The sequence below is a fragment of the Rhinolophus sinicus genome, chromosome 16, assembly GCF_057876585.1.
Source record: "Rhinolophus sinicus isolate RSI-liver-muscle chromosome 16, RSI-T2T, whole genome shotgun sequence".
In the NCBI taxonomy this organism is placed as follows: Eukaryota; Metazoa; Chordata; class Mammalia; order Chiroptera; family Rhinolophidae; genus Rhinolophus; species Rhinolophus sinicus.
Genome location: NC_142516.1, coordinates 18489782 through 18502856, shown reverse-complemented (window position 1 = coordinate 18502856; position 13075 = coordinate 18489782). Strand labels below are relative to the sequence as shown.

The following is a 13075-nucleotide window of genomic DNA, read 5'->3' as shown; positions in this document are numbered from 1 at the left end:
ACATCCTCAGGCTTTGTGGCTGGGGCTATCTCGTTCCCCTCTCAAGATGGCTGGCGTGGGTATATCTCCTGGAAGGGAGGAGCTGTGGGGACAGTGGGGACAAGACCCAGGGCTCAGCTCCCCAGCCCAGGTCTCTCTGTCACACCAACTAGATTACTCAGAGCACCTGGCTTTCATCTTGGTGCTCCCTTTCTTTCGGACTCCCCAGGGACATGCTCCTTCCTAGGACGTCTGGGCTTATGGGCTAGAGCCCGGCTCTCCTCTGGAAAAGCAGTGTGTGCAGTGGAGAAAGCCCTTGCTTGGCCAGTGGGCTGGAGACGGAGGCATATTCTAGTCCTTGCTCACTGGAGGAGCTCAAGCAAATATGCTTTTCCCCCCTCTGGCTCAGTTTCCCCTTTGGAGCAACCAGGGACTGGACCGGGTATTGCCAAGCCCCTTTCAGCCATTGGATTTTTCAGTGTTCTGCAGACCCTCTCCCTTTCCTGGTCATTGGTCACTGCTAGGGTCTGGCTCAGCAGGGAAGCAGCCCCCAACCTGTTACACAGGCGCTTCTGGTCAGAAGCCTTCTCATGCAGGCTGGAGCCCAGGCTGAGGCTGGGAGGTTTGTTGTTGTTTGTGGATCCAGGCCGTTTCCAAGATGTCATTGCTCAGGGAGAGCCATCATTCCTCCCAGGGATAAACAAGGCTGCTTATGGTTCAGCCCGCTCAGCCCAGAGAGGCTGGAGCCACTCACAGTGGGCAAGCCAGGCCCAGCCCCAGGGACCTTCCCCTGCACAACCAGCTGCACCCAAGCATTGAGATTGGGGTGGGGGTGGGACAGGATTAGGGAGAAGGATGTTGGGGACACGAACCACTTGTGAGATCCAAGCTTCCAGGCACAGCCGAGAGGGGAAAGGGTCCCAGGATACCCTTTTCCGTTGGCAATGGGCCCTGGTTATCACTCCAGATATGCGGGTAGCTGCCAGCTGTGCCTCTGCTCCAGATGCTCTGGGTTCTTCCCTCTCCCTGCCTGCCATGGGCCAGCCTGTTTGCACCTGACACCGTGGCTCAGGCTGCTGCCAGAGAACTGTCAGCGGCTCCCAACTTAGAAGGGTGTGTGTGTGTGTGTGTGTGTGTGTGTGTGTGTGTGTGTGTGTGTACTTGGAACCGGGCACGCTTTCCCCCCACAGAGCCAGGGCCCTCTGTGGTATCCTCCTTACCTCTTGGTGGGGTTAGCCTCAGGCTAAGGGCAGAACTCAGACACTTGGGTGAGAGGCAGAGAAGAGCTGGGCAGAGCCTCTGGGAGCCAAATGGCTGGCTGCAACGTTGAGAAAAGACTGGAGGTAGCTAGGGGGACAGACCGTGGGATGGAAGGTGGCGTTCTTCTGCCACTCCTCAAGTCGAGGGTTGGAACTGATGTCCATCCAGGATGTGGAAACCTTCACTGCTCAGACTTCAGTTAATGAAGTTCCCAGTTGATCCAAAGAGCTGCTCTGCACTTGTCCTCTGCCTGTCTCTCTCCTTCCCCCGCTTCCTGCCATATGTGTTTAATACCTACTGTGTACCATGCATTGCCAGGTATTGGAAGTGTAGACATAAAAGGCCAATCTTTAATCTAGTGCCCAGATAGGCATGTAATGATGGTAACCAGACAGCTTTCTTTGATGGGGAGGCTTGGGGAGGGGGGTCGGAACCTTGAGGAAGCCTCCATCCCAGGCTTGGGAGCCTCAGTGAAGCTTCCTACAGGAGGTGAGGCTGACTCTGGCTGCATAGACACTTGTCCATTGAAAGAACAGTTCTCTTTCCCGGTCTGTCCACCCCTCTGAGGTGCACACATGGTTCTTGCCCAGCCATAGAAATCGCCTGTGTGTGTATCCAGCCACATGTACCTTCTTATCCCTGGGAGGCCATGTGGTGTGTTGCCTAGGTGCGTAGGCTCAGGGTGTGAGGACAGGCTCTCCCACTGTACAGCTGCGTGCCCTTGGGCAAGACACTGAACATTTCCGAGCCTCCGCTTCCTCAGGCACCGGCCGAACCTCATGGGGGTGAATGAGATGACGCGGGTAGCAGAGAGGCTGGAAATGCGTCATGCTGGCGGCGGGAGTGCAGTAGCACCTTACCTCACGGGGGTGTTATTGAGTGAGACGGAGGCTTGGCGTGGGGTCTGGCACACAGTGGGCATTCAGTGCACAGGAGCTTGTGCCGCAGCTTGTTGCAAAGGGGGTCAGTTGGAATGTGCCGTCAGAGACGTGTACCAAGGAAAGGGGCTCATGGAGGACGGAGCCATAGCCTCAGCCCGCGGAGCAGGGGAGACACTGGGATGAGGGCTTTTGTCTGTTTTTAAAGTAAAGTTTTAAGTTGAAGTATAATGTAGGTACTGAAAGATTAGAATTACATTAGACCCTGAGTTTTCACAAAGTGGACATACCCTTCAGGTCAAGAAATAGAACAATATAGTACCCTGGGAACCCCTACCTTTGTGTCCCCTTTTGGTCACTATGCCGCAAAGATAACCCCTTTCCTGACTTCTCTCATTGATTAGTGTTGCCTGTTTTTGAACTTTGTACACATGGACTCATCGAGGATGTATTCTTTTATGCTGACTTCTTTCAATCAGCATTTCAATGGTGAGATTCGTCCGTGTTATATGAAGTTTTTATTTTATTCATTCTCATTGCTGCATGGTATTTCATTGTGTGGCTGTACCACAATTTATCTGTTCTACTGTTGATGGATATTTGGGTTGTTGCCAGTTGGAGGTTACAATGAGTAGTGCTACTATGAATATTCTTGCACATTTCTTTTGATGCACTATATATACTTTCCTGTTGGGCAAATACCTAAGGTTTGCAATCTCTGAGTCATAACATTGAATATAATTAGCTTTAATAGAGACCATCATGTAATTTCCCAAAATGTGACCTCAGTATGGCCTCCTGGAGCAATGTCTGAGAGTGCTTGCTGCTCCTGTTCTTTACCAATGTTATTGGCGTTAGATATGGTGATATCTAATTGTGGTTTCATTTGCATTTCCTTGATGACTAATGAGGTCCTTTGCATATGCTGATTGGCCATTTGGATAAGCTCTTTGTGGTGTGTCTGTTCAAGTCTTTCTCCTAGTTTTCTACTGGATTGTCTGATCTTTTTCTTATTGACTTGTGGAACCTTCAAAATATTATGGATAGTGTTCATTGTTGGATATACATACTGTGTACATCCCCTCCCACTCTGTGGCTTGCATTCTCATACTTGTCAGGGTATCTTTGGAAGAAATTCTTAATTTAATGCAGTCCAACTCGTCAATCTTTTTCTTTATGGAGGATGCTTTTAGAATCCTGTTTCTTTGTCTATTACAAGGTTACGGATATATTCTCCTATGTTATGGTCTAGAAGTTTAATTGTTTTATTTTTCATATTTAGACCTAAAATCCACTTGAAATAGATTCTTATGCACGGTGTAATGTAGAGGTCAAGACTTCTTTTCCCTGAGTGGATATCCAATTGATTTAAAAGGCTATTCTTTGTCACTGTAGGGCAGTATCACCTTTGTCAACACTCAAGGGGCAATACATGTGTCAGTGAGCTGTTCTGATGAGTAGGAGTCTGCCAAGTAGACAGGGGAGGGCAGGGGGTGCCAGGCAGGAAGTACAGTGAGTACAGGTTTAGAGGTACCTGAGGGTAGAGTGTGTTTGGTGAAATACAAATATGGATGACCCTTGAACAACATGAGGGTTAGGGACGCCGACCCCTCTGCACAGTCGAAAATCCATGTATGACTTTTGACTCCCCCAAAAGTTAACTACTAATAGCTTACTGTGGACTGGAAACCTTACCAAAACATAAAGTCGGTAACACGTGTTTTGTATGTTATTTATATTATATACTGTATTCTCACAATAAAGTAAGGTGGGGAAAAGAGTATGTTGTTAAGAAAATCATAAGGAAGAGAAAATACATTTAGACTATTTATTGAACACAAGTCACATGGACGTGGACCTGCACAGCCCATGGTGTTCAAGGGGCACCTGTAGTTCAGATTCGTTGGGGCAAGGAGAGGAGGAACGGGCTGGCAGAGAGGTCTATCAGCAGAGGCAGAACTAGCAGGTAGTGATCTGGGACCATCCCAGAGGCACGGAGGGGTCGTAAGCTGGAGAGGAGCACAGTCAGGTCTGTGTGGGGGACATGGGAGAAAGTCCCATGACAGCAGGAGGATGGGAGGATGAGTTTGGAGCAGACTATAAACCCAGCCAAACCAGCCTCTGCCCCCGCGCTCTGCAGAGACAGAGCGAGTCTGCTTCGAGGGGACAGCGGTGGAGGCAGCAGCGTGCCTGGGGCCTTGGAGGGTGACCTTCCGTTACAGGACTGGAGCTAAGTCCAGTGGCCAGATGTTCACTCCATTGTCCCCAATAGAAGAGCCTGCCCTCCCGCGCCAGTGCCCCCAGCACTGCGTGCCCTGCAGGAGGAGATATTTAGGAACTGGGACAGACAGGCAAGGCCAAGGGATTTCTGGAAAGGGGGTGCTTTCTGCTTTTCCTGCCCTTGATGCATCCACAAGGAGACCTGGCCACACCTTGGGCCCTGCAGGCTGGCTGAGATTCAGAGCTGCACAGACCCGCTCTGGAAGAGTGAAGCCCAGAGAGGGGCATAACTTGGCTCAGTCCATATGGTGAGCTAGACTGCCCCAACCTGGGGGAAGCCGAGTACTTCCAGGGCCTTTGGGATGGGCCTCGGTTTCCTCCCCTGACACGTGCAGAGATAATAGTGCCCCCGGCTCCGGCTGTTGTAGGGTCAGGGTGGGTCACCCTCTCCCAGTGGGACACGGGGGAGGAGGCTGATTGATGATGATGACGATGAGGCTGATAATTATGACTGCAGGAATTGTGACTGTTCATTGAACACCTACTATGTGCCGGCACCTCTGTGTGCTGTGCTAGGCAGGCAGGACAGTAAGTACAGTGTTGTTTCCCCACCACACTGTGATGTAGGTACTTGCTACTTGTATCGCTCTTTTACAAATGAGGACATGGAGCCTTGAAGAGATTAAGCAGCCTGGCCAAGGTGCCCGGAGCTGGGAGGTGGCAGAGCCAGGATGTGAACCCAGATTTTTCTGTCTCCACACCCCAGTTTTTCACCAGCAACAGGCTTCCCTCCACCAACCGAACTCTGAAAGCACTCCCTGTTCTTTCAGCTGTTGCTTGGAGTTTAGCTGTAGATTTTGGGTTGGTGCCTGGTGCCCACTGTGACGGAGAGCCAGGCAGTGGAGAAGAAGGGCACAGTGAGCTGAGCTCGGGGTGTACCAGGCCCTGCCTCCCTCCCCTGGCCGCCCTAAGAAGGAGGCATCAATGACTCGGCCACATATTAGGATTCAGCCCCAGGCCTGCCTGACTCCAAATCCTGGGCTCATGATCACAGAGCTATTTGTGGCCTTACCTGGGGTCCTCCAAGCTGGGCAGAGCTTTTTTGTTTGACCAACCTAGTGTAGACATCACAGAAAAACCACACACTTCCGGCTCTGCCCATGAAGTGGTCCCCGGGAGGGAAGCAGGTTGGGAGGGTCACAAGGTGTATGGTGGCCCTCCCCCCAGCAGGTGAGTCGGGCACCCTTCCCCTCGTTCTCCCCTGATTTGGGGTAAGAGTAGGGAGCCTGCATGGGGAACTGCTCGCCACGCCTGCGCAGTGCCTGGCCCAGGGAGGGGCCTGGTGAAGTCTATTGATGGAAGGGAGGGAGGGAGTGAGGAAAGGTAGGGAAGGGGGCGGGCAAGGAGATCACAGTAGAAAGAGCAGGGTTTTGGAGCTGGGCACATCATGGTTTCAATTCTGATTCTCTACTTCCATGCTTTTTGATCTTGCACGGGGGGGTTGGAGGGGGGGGCGCAAAGTCCGAATCCCTGAGCATATCCATGCTTCTGCTCCATGGAACCACCTGTACTTCCTTGAATGGTCTATGCTGCCTCTGGCTTCGGCCTGGATAGCCTCTCCCATCCCTTTCCCCTCCAATTACCTCCTCCAAGAGCCATCCCAGTCTTTCCTGCTGCCTTTGTGCTTCCATATCTTCCCGGGGTGGTAGTGGGTGGGTGGATATTGCCTTGACCCCTGACCTGGTCCTCTCCCACAGGCCTAGTGCTTTCAGGGAAGGGAATGTGTCTTGCTACTGTTTGGCTCCCTGCACAGGCTCTGGCTCATGGCTGGAGCTCGGTAGGTATTTGCTGAGTAACTCTGGGGGTGGGGGAGAGTAAGCCAGAGACTCAGTCCTGGGGAGCTGAGGCAGGGCCTGCCCAGGGCCACGAGAAAGGGCAGGCCAGGCATTGGCAGGAGAGCAGAGAGCCCTCTCGCCAGGCCATCCCAGGGAACATTTAGCTGGGCTCCAAGGGGTGGGCAGGAAATAGGCTTGAGGAGCTAGAGATAATAGGGAAATTCTTTCTCAGGCAGAGAAAGAGGGTGCCAGGTGAGGAGGGGAGAGGTGGAGCTCACAGGTGAACTGGTTCCCGAGCAGAGAGCCCAAGGGTGGGGCAGGAGAGGCCCAAAGGGCCAGGTGCTCTCCTGACGGAAGCATCAGTCACCACAGGGACAGGAAGAGGCGGGAAAGCCCCTGCTTTCACCTCTCTTGCCTTTTGGATGAGAAGAGAGCGGGGCTGTGGGGTAAGACTGAAGCAGTGGTGTCTGAGTCTCCAGAGGAGGAGCGGCTTGGCAAGGTGGTGACAGAGCATAGGACTGGAAACCCAGACACTGGGAGCTGCCTCCTCCTGCCCAGTGAGAGGCTGGGCATCCGGGGGGTTGGTGGGGCATCCCGGCAGCTCCAAAGGCCAGGCCTGGGAGTATGTCCTTCTGGTTTAGCCAGGTGGCAGTGCCAAGAGTATGGAAGGCTTCTAAGAGGGGTTTCTTCTCTTCTCACACCTCAGGGGTTCCTCTTCCCTGCGTATTGGCTTTGTCCTGAGAGTTTCTGAACTGCGTGAGCTACTTCTCCTCTGAGCCTCAGTATTGCTTCCCATAGAATGGGTGCGCTCTCTCCTGAGCCCCTGTGGGACCCGTGAGTTGTCGTGAGATCCTTCAGAGACAGAGAATTTTCAGTCTGCAGTCCAATCATCCTTCCTCTCCTTCCTACTGCAGTTGGTCCTCTGTTTCTAGGGAACATGAATGGGTAGCTGACTCCAGCGGGCTTGCCAGCTCCCCATCCTGGGTCAAGCGCTGCTGAGGTCATGCCTCTTCTCATGGGCTTCCCGTTACAGAGGGAGCAGTGTGCGTTGGAACTGGTCCCGCACTAGGTTCTGTTCTGGATTCTGTCCCAATTCTGAGATGTGACCTTGGGCATGTCACCTCCCTTCTCTGGGTCTTACCTCATCTGTTAACTGGGGCTGCTCCCCAGAATTGTCAGAAAAAAGTCAAGATGCCTGGGCCCTGCTTTTAGGGAATCTTACCTAGTGGGTCTGGAATGGAGCCCAGATAGAAGTATTTTTTAAATGCTCCACAGGTGTTTTTACAATGTTTCTCTCTGTTGAGAACCAGTAGTCTGTATCAGTGCTTTTCAAACTTCAATGTGCAAATTAATCACCTGGTATCTTGGTGAGATGCAGATTCTGATCCAGGAGGTGTGGACTGAGGCCTAATATTCTCTATTTCATGTGAGCTCCTGGTACAACTGCTGCTGGGTCACCGGCCACACTTAGAGAAGGAGGAGTCTAGACGGTCCTGTGAAGTTCATTGGATTCCCCATGCATCCATCCATCCATCCACCCACCCACCCACCCACCCACCCACCCACCCACCCATTCATTTATCGTCAAACACTTAAGATGGGGAGTGGTGAGAGGTGAGGCTAGAGGGAGAAGAGAGCCCAGAATCTCCCAGGGCTACAGAACTCGGACTTTATCTGGAGGGCACTGGGGACTCACATCAAGTTTTAAGCAGAGGAATGACAGGGTCAGATCCGCCCTTAGAAGTCTCCCCTGGCTTGGTGTAGAGAATGACCAGAGGGGTTCGGACCGCTGCTGGGAGGTTGGCATCAATCCTGGTGGGAGATGACGGTGGTCTGGAGGGAGGTGGCGGTAGTGGAGATGGAGAGGTTGGAACGATTATTATTATTGTTTATAGTTATTAATCTTTATTTTTTTTTAGAGCAGTTTTAGGAATTAAGAGAAAAGTACAGAGAGATCCTATAAACTCCATATCCCCACGCATGCATGACCCCCACCCCCAGTGGAATAATTCTTAAGATTTTACAAGGGACAGTTGGGAGGATTTGATGATTGGCTGGGGCGGTGATAGTGAAGGAAAAGGAAGGTTGGGCACTTAGTGGTGGCATCATTGATACAGAGACTCCGAGGGGAGAAAGGGACTCTGGGGAAGACCATGCATTGAATTGAATGTGGGGCACGTTGGGTTGGGGGCACCGAAGGGACATCCAAGGGGAGGTCTCGGTCTCTATGCCTGGGCTCCAGCTACACAGGTGTCCTCTCTGTTCCACCAGGTGCTGGACTTCCTGGCTCGGGGCCTTGGCATTCGTCTTTCCCTCCTTAGTGCGCCCCTCGCGGCCCAGTGAGCAGATCTGGGCTGTGTCATTCCTCAGGGTGGCCTTTTGCACACGCCCCTTTCTTCTCCCTCACAGCACCTTATAGGTTTCCCTCATGTGATGCCCATAGTTTGTATTCATTACATGCGTCTGTGGGCAATGCCTTGGTTCACTTGGTTCATGTCAGCCCTTCCTCCCCAGCCTGTGAGCGCCGCCAGGACAGGGATGGTGTCTTTCTCCTTCCCCTGTGTGTGCACAGAGCCTGGAACAGTGTTTGGGAGCAGCACTGTCCCACGGGTGCTGGGCGAACACTTGTCGATGGGACTGGCCTCAGGGGGCAGGTCTGGGCTGGCAGTGAGGACTGAACTTCGGCAGCGGCCAGATGGTGCAGCCGGTGGTTGTAGCCTGGGGAAAGGACGGGTGACTGAGAAAGTATGCAGGACGGACATGAGAGGGGGCCAGGGATGGGTTCCAATAAAAAGGCCCTGACGGCGTGGAGAAGGGGTCATCGGATCTGGCGGAAGAAATCCTGGGAGGGCGATAGAAAGCTGAGCTGTACTGCGATGGTTTGGCTGCCACTTCTGAGTGCCTCGTGTGACAGCCTGGTGTCCATCAGCCCGGCCACTCCTCCCATAGCACTGTGAGGAGCTATGTTACTCCCCCGATGTGGCTAAGGAAACTGAGGCCCAGAGGGATTACACCCGGGGCCCCCAGCCAGTAGGTGTGAAGTCAGGTCAGTATCCAGAGCTGGCAGCCTGGAGCAGGGTGGTGGCTCCAGTCTCTGGGTGTCAGGAACCCAGGCCAGAGCAGCGGGACCGGGCCTAGGATGGGGAATTAAGTGTTAGCGGAGCAGCTGGATTCCTGGAAGCCAGCATCGAGCCAGGGGCTGAGAAGCCAGACTCAGAGCATGCCAGACTTGAAGGAGCAACCCATCTCAAAAGTCACGCCTGGAGGTCAGATGCTGGGCTGGAATCTAACAGCCTCTTCCTTTCTCCAAGGACTTGCCAGTTCACAGAACACTTTCTTTCTGGGACAGGGGTCAGGAGGCCTCCTTGCCCCATTTTATGGCAGAGAAAACCAGAAGCAAATGATGGGGCGTGGATTATAGCCCAGGTCTTTTGGCTTTATGTCCGTGCTCTTTCTGTAAAATCCTAACTGTGTAAGGGCCACCCTGAAATGGAGGCAAACCCCGGTTCACACCCCCCTCACCCCTCTGGCCCTCTCCTGCACCAAGCACAGGAAGTGGATTTTGAGGGCACACGCGGAGTTCAGCATGTGTGGCGGATGTCGTGAGTCATCTGAGTGACATCTGCAGGTTGACTCTGGGGTCAGCAGACCTGGTTCCACATTTAGTAGCTGTGTGACATTGGGCAAGTCACTTCCACCCTCACTGCCCTCCCCAATCCCTATAGCAGGTGGGGGTCTGGAGCCGAGGAGACAGAGCTGGTGTGAGTAAGCGCTCTGATGTCACACCTGCCACCCTTCCCCAGTGTGTTCTGAGCCCTGGATTGGATTGGGGAGAGGATTTGATTAGTTCCTAAACAGCAGCTCCATTTAGACGGCCGGGTTCATTTCCTGTGTGCTTGTAGCAGGCGAGGCATGGACAGAATTAACCCTGGTCCAGCCAAGCCAAAGAAGTGATGGATGCGAGAGAGAGACTTCCCATAGGAAGGAGGCAGCCACACCCATGATTCTGGACCCAAGGCCCTGGGCAAACTGGCTGGTCTCTCTGGGGTGCCTTGGCTGGATTCTTGTCACCCCAATCAGCTGCCTGTCCCCAGCTACCTGAACTTCCTCCATCAGAACACTCACCATACTTGTTAAGACCAGTTGTCTAACCTCTATTTTTTTCTGCTTAACTGAGGGCAAGGATTGTGTCTGACTTGCCCTCTGCTACCTCCCCTCCCCCCAGGGACTCACTCAGTGCCTGGAGAATGAATGAACACGAGCGTGTATGCATGCATGTATGAATGCATGTGTCCCAGCCCCCCCCCCCCCCCCCCCCGCTCACAATGCCCAGAGCGTTTCATGTAGCACCACTCTGCAAGTGTCAGTCCCTTGCTCACAGGACAATCCCACGCCTGGCATGTATTCTGTGACATGCTCTCATCTTTATCTTTTCCCCTGTTCTGAATCTCTGTTGCCACCCCTCTGACCAGATTTCTGAGGGTTTCCTGTATTTGCTTCAGAGGCCGTCTCCCCCTAAGCACCCCACCCCGGCTTTCCCAGGAACATGAGCCTGACCAAACCTGCCTGAGCAGCCCGCCCAGGAGCACAGGACAGAACCAACGAGTCCTGGCCCTTGTTTGCTGGTATCTGCTTGTGTGGGATAGGCCCGGGGTTGGCAGTGCTCAGCCTGCTCCCCTTCCCTCTAGACCCTTGGGGGCCCCAAACACTTGTGTATAAGGGTCCAAGGAAGCAGGGAGAGAGCCTCAGCCAGGAGACCTGACTTCTAATACTGAATCACCCTCCAATTTCTTAGGTAATTCCCTTAGCCTCTGGGACCTCAGTTTCCCCATCTTTAAAATAAGACTAGACGGATAATAGCCACCATTTCATCAAATGCTTCTTCTGGGTCAGGCCCTGTGGAGACTCACTCCTATGTGATATCATGGCTCTGGGTCTCCGAGAAGCTGGGAGGCTTGGCCAGAGTTGCACAGCTGGAAAGTGACATCGCAGGGATCAAAACCCAAGTCTCACTCAGGCATCTGAGCACCAAACTGCTGGGCCCTTCAGTCCTTGGTGGTTTCTCAGCTGCCCTTGGCAGGGGCCCTCTGGGGACAGTGGCACTTCCCCTCCTGGCTTTGTTTGGTTTGGCCTCCGTTGAGGGCAAGATTGGCAGAGGCAGGCTGACTTGCATTTCTGGTTTTGGGTCTGTTGCTGCACTTTCCCGAGGGGTGGGCGGGCTCAGACGGGTAGCAGTCACAGCCTGGACAGGCCTGGGCCCCACCCCTACCCCCCAAGAAAGGGGAAATGAGGCCTGCTCTCCTCTCAGGGCCACTCTGTGCCAGGCCCCGAGGGCACCAGTTGCTGCCTCCTTCATGGTCCTTCCAGGTGGGGGTGAGCGAAGGTGGGCACCAGGGAGCTGGCTTGGGGCAGTTTGTTTTTCTTGAAGGAGAATGCTCCCTGGTGGGAGGGGCAGTGGGAGGGGAGCTGGGCTGCTCTGGGGACTGAGATTAGAAGTCAGCTGGGGAAGAAGGAGTGAGAGGCCGGAGGCTCTAACCCCAGCCTGGCCCTGATCAGGGCCTTTGGGCAGGTCCCTAGGTTACTGTCCAGTCTGGGCTCGCAGTCTTCCTGTCAGGTCAGTGCAGGGTCCCTCTGGCCACCTGGGAGCAGCCCGATGGGGTGACATACAGCCCTTAGTTTCCAGATGACATTTCTGGACTGGGGGGCCTGGCGTCACAGTCACCAGCTCTGATTCTCGGTGTCTGACTGGGTTTGCTTCCAGGGGTCCATGGGATAGAGGTGCTGCTGTTGGAGTCTGTGGTCTCAGTATTTCCCTTAATGCTATTCTTTAAATCACCATGACTACCGTCACCAGATCCTGTTGAGAGCTTTACACTTTATGGTATGTTCTCCTGCTTGTCACTTGGGCATATTGGTTGTCCCATTGACTAGGTGGGGACGTTGCAGCCCAGAGAGTTTAGTGACTGACTACCTGACCCCACTGAGAGCTTCTAGGTTGGCCCCTGCCCCTTTCTCCCCCTCTGTGTGCAGGGATTTGGGATCACTGATGTTTCAGGGTGTGAGACTGTGAGGTCCTGGGGTCCTCGGGTAGCATCATCTCCCAGCTGCAGGCAGGAGTTCCAGGGCAGGGAGTCCATGGGGTGAGTGGGCACCTGTGTGTGGCTGTGCCTGGGAACCAGACCCTGGCATCATCCTAGAGTCCTCTGAGGGTTCCCTCCTTTGTTTAGCCACCTTCTCTGCTGGGGTGGGGGAAGGCTTTCACTTTCGTGCTCCCAGGCAGTGGCTCTCACTCACACTGTGCTTCCACATCCACTCCGGCGCTCCCAGATGCCAGCGTGACCCCTGACACGTGTGTGCAGCACCCTGCAGCTGCCCCACGTGGTGGCCGGCCACTTCCTCCCAGATGGGAGGTCTGGCTGGGGCTTTACCATCACAGACTCTCGAGGGCTGAAAGGATTTCTCAGGTTCCAGCAGATCCTTTCAGTCTCTGGGTGGCTGTGCAGTAGTGGCTAAGTCACTGCTCTTTGGCTCAGCTTTCTCATCTGTCAAATGGGTGTTAAGGGTCTCTACAACAAGTGCTCTTACCCTGTGTTCTGGGGGTATGTACCCCTGAAATTCTTGGGGTGTGTGTGTGTATTCTCATGGATTTGTAAGGTCCTGGCTATGTGTGGCATCTTTTTTTTTTTCATTAGTTCTGGTTGGTTATGGCCTCTTCATGGATGAAACCAGGGCTCTAAACAGTTCTCGCAACAGCTTTCTAAGTCCTTGACTCTAATGAGGGGCTCAGCCCAGGCCTGAGACTTGCTTCCCCCATGTGGCTGTGGCACTGTGGTCGTTCTTAACCTTCTCTGAGCCCCAGTCTTCATGTGCGATCGCTGCTTTTCAAACTTCATCAAAGACACT

General features: G+C 53.6%; 1 protein-coding gene across 9 annotated transcripts in view; it reads left to right on the top strand.

Moving 5' to 3' along the window:
- RGS3 (regulator of G protein signaling 3) overlaps positions 1-13075 on the top strand; it is a 112151-nt gene that overhangs the window by 83994 nt on the left and 15082 nt on the right. Inside the window, exon 1 of one of the 9 annotated variants that reach the window (XM_074330861.2) lies at positions 11475-11539. The exons of 7 other annotated variants lie outside the window; for them this stretch is intronic. The gene's annotated coding sequence lies outside the window, so the exon portion shown is untranslated. Of the gene's footprint in view, positions 1-11474; positions 11556-13075 lie in introns of those variants that run through there. One more of the 9 variants, XM_074330863.2, reaches the window with a different exon arrangement.